The sequence below is a fragment of the Schistocerca piceifrons genome, chromosome 5 (assembly GCF_021461385.2).
Source record: "Schistocerca piceifrons isolate TAMUIC-IGC-003096 chromosome 5, iqSchPice1.1, whole genome shotgun sequence".
NCBI classification, from domain to species: domain Eukaryota; kingdom Metazoa; phylum Arthropoda; class Insecta; order Orthoptera; family Acrididae; genus Schistocerca; species Schistocerca piceifrons.
Window position 1 is genome coordinate 534,235,185 of NC_060142.1, and position 12,915 is coordinate 534,248,099.

The 12,915-nt window shown below is 40.8% G+C and overlaps 1 protein-coding gene across 1 annotated transcript in view; it reads right to left on the minus strand.

The window, feature by feature from the left end:
* The window catches only part of LOC124798426, a 62,631-nt gene that overhangs the window by 13,077 nt on the left and 36,639 nt on the right, over positions 1-12,915 (minus strand). The gene's annotated exons all lie outside the window — the stretch shown is intronic.

A 12,915-nucleotide genomic window follows, 5' to 3' on the forward strand; every position in this document is an offset into this window, starting at 1 on the left:
CCATAACACCACCGTCTCCGAATTTTACTATTGGCACTACAGCGCTGGCAGATGACGTTCACCGGGCATTCACCATACCCTGCCATCGCATCGCCATATTGTGTACCGTAATTCGTCACTCCACACAACGTTTTTCCACTGTTCAATTGTCCAATGTTTACTCTCCTTATACCAAGCGAGGCGACGTTTGGCATTTACAGGAGTGTGTGTGGCTTACGAGCAGCCGCTCGACCGTGAAATCCACGTTTTATCACCTCCCGCCTAACTGTCATAGTACTTGTAGTGGATCCTGATGCAGTACGGATAGATGTGTGCCTATTACACATTACGACCCTCTTCAATGGTCGTCGGTCTCTGTCAGTCAACAGACGATGTCGGCCTGTACAGTTTTGTGCTGTACGTGTCCCTTCACGTATCCACTTCATTATCACATCGGAAACAGTGGACGTAGGGATGTTTGGGAGTGTGGAAATCTCGTGTACAGACGTATGACACAAGTGACACCCAATCACCTGACCACGTCTGAAGCCCGTGACTTCCGACGAGCGCCCCATTCTGCTCTTACACGATGTCTAATTACAAGGAGTACCTGGCAGTAGGTGGCAGCACAATGAACCTAACATGAAAAACGTATGTTTTTGGGGGTGTCCGGATACTTTTGATCACATAGTCTATGTGGCCTTGAACAGACTATGGTAGTGGAGCGGTTGGTCTTGTTCTCCTAGAGGGATATCCAGGTTCTTTGAGACGACTGCCAAATTTAGAACTGTGTTATAATCATCTTTATTCCCATTGGAGTAAAAATGTGAGGGGCGTTCAATAGATAACGCAACACTTCTTTTCTGAAAGCAGGTTGGTTTTATTCAGGATTCTAATACACAATATTATTCCCCACTCGTTTTCCTACAAAACCATTTTTTTTCAACAAAATCTCCTTTCAGTGTGAAGGTCTTATTCCACCTTAGGGATGGCCTGTATGCCCATACGATACCACTCTTATGATCGACGACGGATCCGACGTCTTCCTGCTTCAATAACCTCCACGTCATCCAACTACTGTTTCCCGCAGAGGGCATCCTTCATTGGGCCAAACAGATGGAAGCCGGAAGGTGCGAGGTGCGGGCTGTAGGGTGGATGAGGAAGAACAGTCCAATGAAGTTTTGTGAGCTCCTCTCGGGTGTGCAGACTTGTGTGAGGCGTGCGTTGTCATGGAGAAGTTGGTTTGCATTTTTGTGGCGACTAACACTCTGAAGTCGTTTCTTCAATTTCCTGAGGGTAGCACAATGCGCTTCAGAACTGATCGTTGCATCGAGAGAGAGGACATCAAACAACCCCTTCAGAGTTCCAGAGACCGCCGACACAACTTTAGCAGTAGAGGATGCGGCTCTGAACAATTTTTCCTTGATAATATTCTTCGCGGGTGTGCATCCGGATCATAACGTCATCTTGACACAATATTTCAGCGGTCCAACTGGCCACCATCTTCAGGTGAGAGTGTTGGTACACGATCTCGCCGGAGCAGACTTCTCAGCGCAAGCGGCGGCCCCTATACAGGCTGCAGAAGGCCCACAATGCGTGCGCGAGAAGGTGCCATAACTGCCCTCTAGCGCAAGTAAACATACCGCGCCGCCAGTGGTGGAAACAGGCGAAATCGAGATATCGCTATCAAAAATTAAAAATTAAAAATTATTCCGACGATCGAAACACTTTTCCTTTGGAGGAGAGGTGGTGTGTCGCCATTCCGCGGACTGCGGTTCGAAGAGATGAATCTACGTTTCATCTTGTGACAATGTTCGACAAAAAAATTGTCACGATCAGCCTCGCAAAGCGCATGCAGTTCCGCGCATATGGTTCTTCGTCGCTGTTTATAGTCTGCTGGTAGGTGGCGAGGAACCCAGCAGTACACACCTGTAATTATCCCAACTGGAGCACTCTGTGTCAGCACTACAATAGTGGCGTCCACTTGAGCAGCGACGTATTTGATTGTGATAAGTGGATCATCTCGAATGAGACTGTCCGCACGTTCTAACATTGCAAGCGTCACAACTGCGTACGACTGGCCGGCACGCGGGAGATCGAACAGGTTAGCGAGACCTGTTTGCGATGATGACAGACGCCTCGCCCAACGACTTTGTTCGTTGCCAGGTTGCCGTACACATTCTGCAAACGCCAATTATTATCTGCCATGCTCTGGTATTCCGCCAAAAGAAAATGACAGCTCTCTTATTGGAACGCACCTCCGCTACAGACGCCATTTTGAAAGCTACGTATAGAGCTGCCAGGAACTTCATGATGCTGCCGGCCGCGGTGTCCGAGAGGTTCTAGGCGTTTCAGTCCGAAACAGCGCGACTGCTATGGCCGCAGGTTCGAATCCTGCCTCGGGCATGAATGTGATGTCCTTAGGTTAGTTAAGTTAGGTTTAAGTAGTTCTAAGTTCTAGTGGACTGATGACCTCAGATGTTAAGTCCCGTAGTGCTCAGAGCCATTTGAACCAACTTCATCACTCTACAGAGGATGAAGCGGGAATATTCCACGATGTTCCATTTTTTTAAACCGAAATTGGCCGAAAAAAAGGTGTTGCATTACTTATTGAACGCTCTTCGTATTTTGGGTGAGTAAGCGTGTCTTTATTAGCGTGCAATGAATCCAGTAGAGGATGTCAATGAAAAAATTTAATGCCCTCATCTAAGCGTTGCTGATCTGGAAAAAATATATGAGGGCTTGATTTTTATATGGAATGAAAGACGTGATAGTTTTGAACACTTTTGGGAATTGCGTTTAAATAAAAACCTTCACAAGTTGGTGATCTTTCGCTTCCTTGGAATCGAAGTATACCAAAGAAGTATGAAAACAACGAAGCCAGCTCACAGCACACTTTCAAAACCCCAAAGGAATACTACAAAGCTATTTACATTGAAGTTTGTGAAACGGTGCAATCTTGCATTACTGAGCGTTTTGCTTCAACTGGACTCACACAGGTCATTGCAGTTGAACAAGAGTGCTCGCTTTTAGTAAACAGAGGTGTAACAAATTTGGAAAAACCAACTGAGTTTTTCAAAAATGACCTAGGCACCGAAAGTCTGCGCTTACACTTGAATATGTTAGCCGATATCGCTAATAAAAAACAAATGGTCTTAAAACACATGCGTGATGTAAGAAAGCACATTACACAAGAGCCTGCAGTTGGAGAAATGTTATGTAAGGTAGTGAAGTGCATTAAGCTTCTCCAAGTAGTTCCAATCACGACAGCAACATCAGAACAGTCATTTAGCACCCTTAGCCGTCAGAAGTCGTATCTCCGATCAACAACGGGACAGAAGCGATTGAACAACTTGGCTGTTCGTCAAGCCCACCGAGATATTTTGGATGAAATGGACATCCGACCAGTCACCAACGACGTCATATTCAGTAATCCAGTCAGATGGTCGACATTTGGACCGGACACTCTGTCCCTAATAATGACATTTAGAGCAATATTAAAATTTTTTATAAAATTAGAGAATTGGATATATACATAATGTTAAAATTTCAGTTTCGGAATGTTAGTACTAGTTTTGTACTGTATTAGTTATTTTCAAATAATTAAATATTTTTTAGGGTGTAAGACCCAATTAAAACCCGCTATTTACATACTTTTTGACTGAAAGTATTAGGCATTCTGTATTAACTTTATTAACTATATTAAAGCATTATCTTTGAGATGCTGTTTTTATTTAATGAACCCTGATTCTTATTCAAAGTAAGCTTAACTTAGCTATTTCACTTATTAATCAAAGAGCTATTACTGGGCGACACAAATATTTTGTTTTATTCTTTTAATGATAGTTTAGGATTTATTTAAATATAATTTCAGTCTTTTCAGAGCTATGTATTCACTGCTCTGTAATAGTCTATAAGCATGTTTATTATTGTAAATTAAATTGGCTTTTTACGAAAATACCATGCGTATTTATGTTTCGTTTCTTTTTTCGAAGCCAAAAAATGTGTCAGGCTTGTCGAGTTTCCCGGAGTGTCGAGTTATCGAGAGTCAAGTTTTCGGGATTGTAATGTTGATCATATGACTTTAAAATGCTTAAAAAAACTTTATAACTCACTTTTTTTATCTAAAATTTAGAAAATGTCTTGGGGCAAGAACCCCAGTATGGGCCCCGCCAATATTTTTTATAAGTCGGCGTCCCTGCATAGGACACGACAAAAGCACTTCACAATGGGAATCACTTCCCGAAACGCGTCGTTGCTGTGACTGGCAGCAGCAAATTGCTCCTTTGTGCTGCCACTTTCCTTGAGGAGAAGAGTGGCGTGCAATGAGATTTGTTTCCTACATTCTCTTCTTACGAGCTACGATGAGGTAATGCACTGCACAGGGCAGCTTAGCTATTATTTCAGTGCAAAGAATTCACGTATGTAGTGAGGCATTATGAGTGATTTCATGTGACATGCTCTGTGTTTTTCACGTGGGCCGAATTCGGTTTACTATAAAGCATATCCGAATCATAGGCGAACTATATAGAGCACTTCCTCATTAATTTAACGAATCTCGATATTTGGATTGGTCTCTTGAATATTTTTTGAGTAAATTCTTTACTTTGCAGTGGCATAGAATTTCACGTGATTCATGCAGAAATAAATGTGTTCTTCCATACATCATGAAATGTGTTTTGAGTTTAAGTAATCAGTAATTTGAAATCGATCTCTCTGAATTTACTTAGCCTACGCCTTCACATCCGGAAATCATTTACTCAGCAACAAGATTACTACTAGCGTCTTTGTATGAATCTTCCATATCTTTGAAGGCAAGTTTGCGTCGAGATCTTTGAGGCAGTTAGCGATATCTCGCGATGCATATAGTGAAAATTCTGTTATTCAATAATTTCAGTTTTTGTGCAGAAAAATATTTAGGCCACAGCCGCGAGCCAGGTATGTTCGCTGCGCATGCTTTTCTGTAGGATAGGACATTTGTACATTTCGAAGTCAAATGATGAACTCATTGGTAGCAAACTGGACCACTGAGGGATATTCAAGTGTTCATTTAAGTCCATAGATTAACCGGTTGCGCCAAGTAAGTAATTCCTGTGTTAACTTCTTCTTAAAGTAAAGTCAGATAGCATTAAATAAAACTTTTATATGTCGGTATTGTATTTGCAGATTACACTGAGGTGACGAAAGTCATAGGGTACCTCCTAAAATCGTGTCGGACCTCCTCTCGCAACTCGACGTGGCATGGACTCGACTTACTCTTTGGAAGTACCCTGCAGAAATACTGAGCCATGCTCCCTCTGTAATCGTCCTTAATTGTGAAAGTGTAACCTGTGAAGGATGTTGTCACGAATTGACCTCTCGATTATGTCCCATAAAGGTTTTATGGGGTTCACGTCGGGCGATATAGGGGACCAGGTCTGTCGCTCTTATTGTCCAGAATGTCAAACCATTCGCGAAAAATTGTGGCCCGGTAACATGAACATGGGAACATAAAGTCCATGAATAGATGCAAATGGTCTCCAAGTAGCCGAACATAGCCATTTGCAGTCAATGGTCGGTTCAATTGGACCAGAGGACCCAGTCCATTCCATGTAAACATAGCTCACACCACTATCGAATCACAACGAGCTTGCACGGTGCCTTGTTGACAACTTGGATCCATGGCCTCATGGGGTCTGCACTACACTCGAACCTTACCATCAGTTCTTACCAACTTAAATCTAGATTCATCTGAACAGGCCACGGTTTTCCAGTCCAACCGATACGGTCAACAGCCGAGGAGAGGGGCTGCAGGCGACGTCGTGCTGATAGCAAAGGCACTCTCATCGGTCGTCTTCTGCCGCAGCCCATTAACGCCAAATTTCGCCACACTGTCCTAATAGATACGTTCATCGTACGTCCCACACTGATTTCTGCAGTTATTTGGCGCTGTGTTGCTTGTCTGTTAGCACTGACAACTCCACGCGAATGCCGCTGCTCTCGGTCGTTAGTGAAGGCCGTCGGCTACTGCGTTGTCAATTGTGAGAGTTAATGCCTGAAATTTGGTATTCTAGGCACACTATTGACACTGTGGAACTCAGACTACTGAATTTCCTTACGATCTCCGAAATTGAATGTCCCATGCATGTCGCTCCAGCTACGGTTCCGTGTTCAAAGTCTATTGATTCCCGTCGTGGGGCCATAATCACTTCGGAAACCTCTTCACATTAATCACCTGAGTACATATGACAGCTCCGCATATGCATTTCCCTTTCATACCTTGCGTACCCCCGACACTACCGCCAGTTGCATATGTGCATATCGCTATCCCACGTCTTTCGTCGCCTCACCTCAGTGTATAAGATGGCATCTTAATCAGGTCAGTTTTGTGTAGGCATTCCTACATGTGCTCAGAATATAATAACAATACAAGGGCCTTTGGAAGTTATACGGGAAGTAGTTATTAAGTTTTCACAATTGCCACGAAAAAGTAAAGATTCGTTATCAATTTTTCATTTGTCAGCAGAACTGGTACACACTGAAATTCTCAAGCCACAGTACTGTGGCACGCAAATAGAAGACTCGACACAAGTGTTGCAGCCGATTCATAAAGAGCAATACCGTGCAGTAATTCGTTTTCGTTAGCTGCATGCAGTGTTTTCGCTGTTCCCAAAAGGCTTGCACTACACGTTTGCTTTGTGCTTCACTACATACGGTTGAAGGTATCCAGGCTGCACATTAGGACTGGCTTCCTCACACATAAACAAACTAGTTGATGGTACAACGCCGCATTCCCTTCCATGGTGGCTACTACAATGCTGGGCACAATATTGATATTGTCATATCGTTATGGTAAGAAAAGGTTGGAAGTAAAAAAGCGGCAAGAAGTCTTCCGACTACTAGGGAGACCTTAAGTCAAGAAATGATTAACAAATAGTACAAGCACAATAGTAGAACGAAGATCAATGTAATTTAGGTTATCAACGATTTTCAGATTCCCTTCATGTTGTAAATCCATAAGTTTTCTATAGGATAAGCAGCACCTGTTGAAGGTGAAAGCTACATCGTGTAACGTTCCCTGGCAGCACACACACTATTAATAAAATGAATTGACACAGAATTGCTGAACTCGAGCGTGCACATTTGCAAATGCTTAACAACAACTGTGGCACGGCTGTTAGGAACGTGTACGGTAATGAGAACACTATGTACAGTTCATGCCAACAAAAAAGCAATTCGTATGTACTGTAATTGTTTAACAAAAAATATTATTTAATTTTGTGTAAAGGACGTTGGTTATTATTGTAATATTTTCTGTAATAATATTCTCGATGTATTTATGATTGTAATATTTCTATACTCGTAATTACGAAATATGTTAATATCTGCGATGAAAAACGTAAAATATAGCCACAGAGGAAAGTAATGTTGTAAGATTACAAAGATATATTCATTATCAGCAATACTATAAAAAGCACTACATAATGTGCATTCTTTGTCGTCGTCCTCGAGAGCTGAGAGAGAGCGGTACCTGTGACGTAGCATTATATGAATGAGTAGACTTCTTTTGTCTGTATCTATCTTTAGCCGCCATTAGAGGAGAAATTATAAAGGTGTGTAATTTTAATTATTGTTATGGTCTAAATACATTATAATTTATCAAAATTGTGTATTACTAATGTAAATTAGCTTGCCCATGTCATCTATAATATTTCTTTAAAGAATTTTCAGCACTTTTAGCGATTATCGTTGGTGTTGCTGGGCTGTGCCGCAACCGAACGATTTGCAGCGGCGGCACATTTAAAAAATTGTTCCGCTATAAAATTAACCAAGCCCGTAAATCGGGAGCAGGTAAGATTAGCAGTGAATTACGAAATATTTTTCTTTTACAGCGATCCTGAGGCTGACTGAATTTATTACTGGTTTTACATTTGTGCATTCATAGGCGGATAATTAACGTTGAAGTTGTTAATCTGTTGGTTCTTTCAATTTTTAAAGCAAATAACTTAAACGTATAGTGAAGTGTGTTTTGTCAATGATAAATAAACGTTCAGGTCGGCTTGGCAATATTTAACCATTTTATGCTAACAGAGACAGTCTTGTGTTCCATAGCTAACGCCGGGAAAGAATTCAGTAAATATTTAAAAAACCACCGCACTTAGAAAATGTGTCCCAAGGCCGAAATACGTAAAAAAATTAATTTAAATACTTTTCAAAGTCATAAATGTTATTGATCAGTTAGTTTGAATTTATCAGCAGGAGATGGTTGCTAAGGTTCACGTAATTTTAAATGTGCTTAATTCTGTCTAAATGAATTTTTATTACCACACGTAAATAAGGGGTTCTACAACAAAGTTCGTACTGAAAGAGTAAATAACAAAAATATTTAAAGCCATTTCTTCCCCATTTTCATCCATTCATTTTTACATAATAATTTTTTTTCTCATTAAACTGGCGCCCAACGTGGGGCTCGAATAACCGGTGGCCACAAAATACCCATGAGATAATTAGGGAATTATTGTAGTCGAACTTTGTAGGAGAACAATTAATAATTTTTTCATGTATTGTATGTATTGCCTAACCAATATTGTGTGGCAATACCTGTATATGATTTTTTGCCCATTTTCATCCATTCATTTTTACATAATAATTTTTTTTCTCATTAAACTGGCGCCCAACGTGGGGCCCGAATAACCGGTGGCTACAAAATACCCATGAGATAATTAGGGAATTATTGTAGTCGAACTTTGTAGGAGAACAATTAATAATTTTTTCATGTATTGTATGTATTGCCTAACCAATATTGTGTGGCAATACCTGTATATGATTTTTTGCATGAGAACACTATATACCCAGAGGCAAGCTCAAGAAGAGAGCTCATTATATCAAAAAATTAATTACCTACCACAATACCAGGGGGCAGCTGCACCCAAGATTGATCACCAAAAGGTAAAGCTACAGTGTAGTTGTCCTGTGGGTAGTAAAGTAGCCTCAGTGCAGTGATCTCGGATCATTAGTGGTGTGCTTGTTGTTAGTGTCTTTTTTAAAATAACACGACATTTGAGTAGTTAGTCATTGTAGTATATAATAAGTGTGTTTCAACAAATGACCATTTCTTGTGTGATTATGTCAGTGAAACCTGAGTGTTAGGATATTTAGTTCAGATTTTGTTTCTTTTGTTGACTATGGTTAGATTGCGTAGTCAGAAAAATATAAACATGGATAATGAACAACAGTTAGCAAGCAGTGATACCGAGTTAGAAAGTGGGGCACAAGGTAATGTTACTGGCGTAGTTCACTTGCAGTTAATGCAATCTTTGAAAGCTATGCAAAGTGAGATTGTTAGTTTGAGACAAAACTATGAAATCATACCCAAAGCGGTACAAGAACTGAGCGAAAGAGTAGATAATATCCAGGTGGCTAACGCCAGTATCGTAGATGAAATCAGTGTACTGGCTAACAGGATGGAAAAATTAGAAATTGACACAAGTCAAGCAATAGAGCAGAAAATATCCGAACAGGCAAACAAAATTGAAAAGGAATTTACGAACTGGTTAGAGGCAAAAGACACCGACCTTAATCAAACAATAGACGAAAAGGTGCACGCCGCGATTGAGGCCTGAGACTTGGGCTCGAGTGCGGAAGTGCAGGACCTAAGAATGGCGGAGCACACTGACATTCCGCTGTGGCAGCGGAAAGTCAACCGTCGTCTTGCGGATCTGGAAAACAGCTTGTTGCACGGCGACGCACAGGCGTGTGTGACGCCAGCCAGGTCCAACAATGATAGGCGTATAAATACAGCAGTGAAAAATTGCGACTGCGAGACAGAACAGGCAACCAATGTTAGCGAAACAAACAAATGACATTCCAAAATAGTGACTGAAGAAAGCCCGATTAAAAACCGACGGTTCCAGATCTTTACAACGGAGAAGAAATCTGTTCACCCTGTAGTATTTATCAAGGGATTTAGAAACATTTTGCCTAGTGTTTGGAGTCATACACAGAAAATACAGTTCGTTATGTCTTACATACAAGGAGATGCTGCATTATGGGCAACCGAAGCAGCTGACAGTTGCGACGCATATGAGCAATTTGAAAAGGCATTCTTGGCCAAATATTGGTCAACATGTATTCAGGAGAGATTACGGAAAGAGGTATATAATCCAGAGCCGTATTCTCCACGATTAGGCAATTTGCGAAAATATTTTGAGAAATACATTAATAAGACCCGTTACTGGGACGAGCAGATTTCATCCCGGGATTTGATCAGACTTTTGAAATCACACGTAAAGGAAAAACTTATACACGTACCGGAGAACGAAATGGAACATTTCTTGTCTGTTCTGGACTCAATTGACCTGATTCAGGAGGATGTTAAGGCAGCCTCTGAACAGGCTAGAAGTAACGGATACGGTTACAGAAATGGTCGAAATAACACGCCTCCACCAAATAATGGAAACGGCGGAGGTAACAATAGGAGACAAGATTATGTACAAAACGGGAATAGAGGTAGAGACCGGAACGGCAATAGTCCGCCGGTGAACAATGACCGGAAAAGAAGGTTCGATGACCGATATGAAACAGGCCCACCAAGCAATAGTAGATGGAAAAATGCCAGGGGGCCGTGGAACACCAATACCTATAACGATGCAAACCGAACTTGGCCACAGAACCAGAGGCCCAGTCCGGACCGGCAAAACAGTGATAGATATGACAATAACCGACCGCCACCACAAAATGCGCCAATTGCGCAACCGTGGCGGCCGACGCAACACAACTTTACACATAGTGGAGGTCAGCGACACAGAGCAGCCACACCCATCCACCAGTAATAATCCAACAAACTAGATTCAGCCGAGATACGCTCTCCATCGTCGGCTGAGGTTTGGAGTGAGAGCAGCCCGACACAGAACAAAACATCGGAAATCTGTATCCTCAGGTATAATGACGGGGTACAGATGGGACATGAATTAATAACTAAACCACCCGCGTGCATAAAGGAGCACAAAGACAAAGTACAAGCGATAATAGAGATCAAAATTAACAATACTGATGTGCAAGCAATCGTAGATACAGGTGCTACTGTCAGTGTCATGAGTATGGACTTATTCAGAGTACTGGGGAAAGAAAAGCGTATGCCGACTTTCCCTGTGAACAATTGCAAAGTCACTGGAGCCATCAGTGCACAGCGACAAATAATTAAACTCCAAGTGCGGGTAGAGATGTATATAGGGGGAGAAGTCATAGCGTGCTCGTTCCTGGTAGTAAAGGGTTTAAAGGTAGCCTACATTTTGGGGGTAGATTTTTTGAGAGAAAGGGACGCAGTAATCGACCTTTCTCGGGGAAAATTGAGTTTGATGAACACGGATAGGAGGATAGAATTGTCCATGCTCAGATCTGAAGAGGTACCTGTGCCTAATTGTAATGCTATTAACATAAAATGTAGGAAGCAGTGGATACTACATTTAGACAATCATTCTCTAGGACAAAATCTCTATTATCCAGACGTACAAGGTGATCAATTAAAAGCAAATGTGGACGCACTTGTGAACAAAGTATCACAGTCCGAAAATTTGAACTCAATGAAACAGCAGGATTTGGTATAGTTATTATCTGGCTATGCAGATGTATTTTCAGAACGACCAGGAATTGTTAAGGGATATCAATACAATATCGAGGTGAAGCCTCACAAAACCTACTGTCGAGCCTCATACTCCATTCCTTGGTCCAAGAAGGAAATAGTAGCTATCTCTTAGCAGATCCCCAATCAGGGAGAGTACGGGGATGTGAAAATATTCCCAAAGTAAATGACTAATAGTCCTATGTGTTATGTGTAAAAAGGTACGCCATTCTTTTCAAAATGAATGAACATTAATGATGTGTGATCTGTAGAGATAATGTACTAGTGTAGAAGTATTATGTTATAAGAATATGATTGACTTTCTCTTTTGTTTATGATTATTTGTGTTATGTCCTCTTTTTAATTAGTGTTAGCTTAAACATGCTCTAAATGTCTGCACAGATAACCTGATTAGTGAAATTATTTGTAGTGTTAAATTGTGACAGAGATCAGTCAGGAGGAACATTTTAGTAGTGATTAGTTTGTGTACTGCATAATATTCTATATGTGTGTCAAACTTGAAATATTTCTTGGTACAGTCTTTTCTATTAAATGTATATATATATATATATATATATATATATATATATATATATATATATATATATATATATATATGTGTGTGTGTGTGTGTGTGTGTGTGTATAGCTGTCAGATTGACAGGTTAGAACCCAGAATAATATTAATAATATGAGACCCTGAGAACTTTATTTTCAAACCAGTATTATCAAAGAGAGTAATGCAAAGTAACGCAAAGTTACGCACAAAGAAGCTTCAATTGAACCATGTGCAGATCGAATCAGTAAAAAGAGCTAGCCTGATACAGTCCAAATCAATTTTAGCCTACAGAGACTACACTGTAGTTACGTAGGACCTTGCAAGTAAAGTGAGACATAATTTCAAAGGAGTTATTGAACAATATGCCTGAATCCGGCTGGAATGCACAAATAAAATCTACTCGAACATAAATATAGATGATTTTTGGGCAAACTAATACGAAATTTTAATATTTATTACCATGTTCGCAATTATCACACACCTTGGTAAAGAGCGAACAAAGAAGTTACGAATGTGCTGTTACAAAAAATTGCACAACGGACATTGTAACTGAAAAAAACTTAAACAAAAGTGCAGTATTGTGTGGCAGAGACAGACAGTGACTGTTAAAACTGCAGCAATACGTCACGAGGTTGTTTCGAACAAGCAATAAGAAACTGTATCATCGCCGTGTGTGCAAATGGACAAGGAACTAGCACGACATGAACAGTGAGCCGATAATAGACGGTGGACCAAGCTAGTGTCAAACTATAACTTGTACTGTGCGTGTATACAAATGT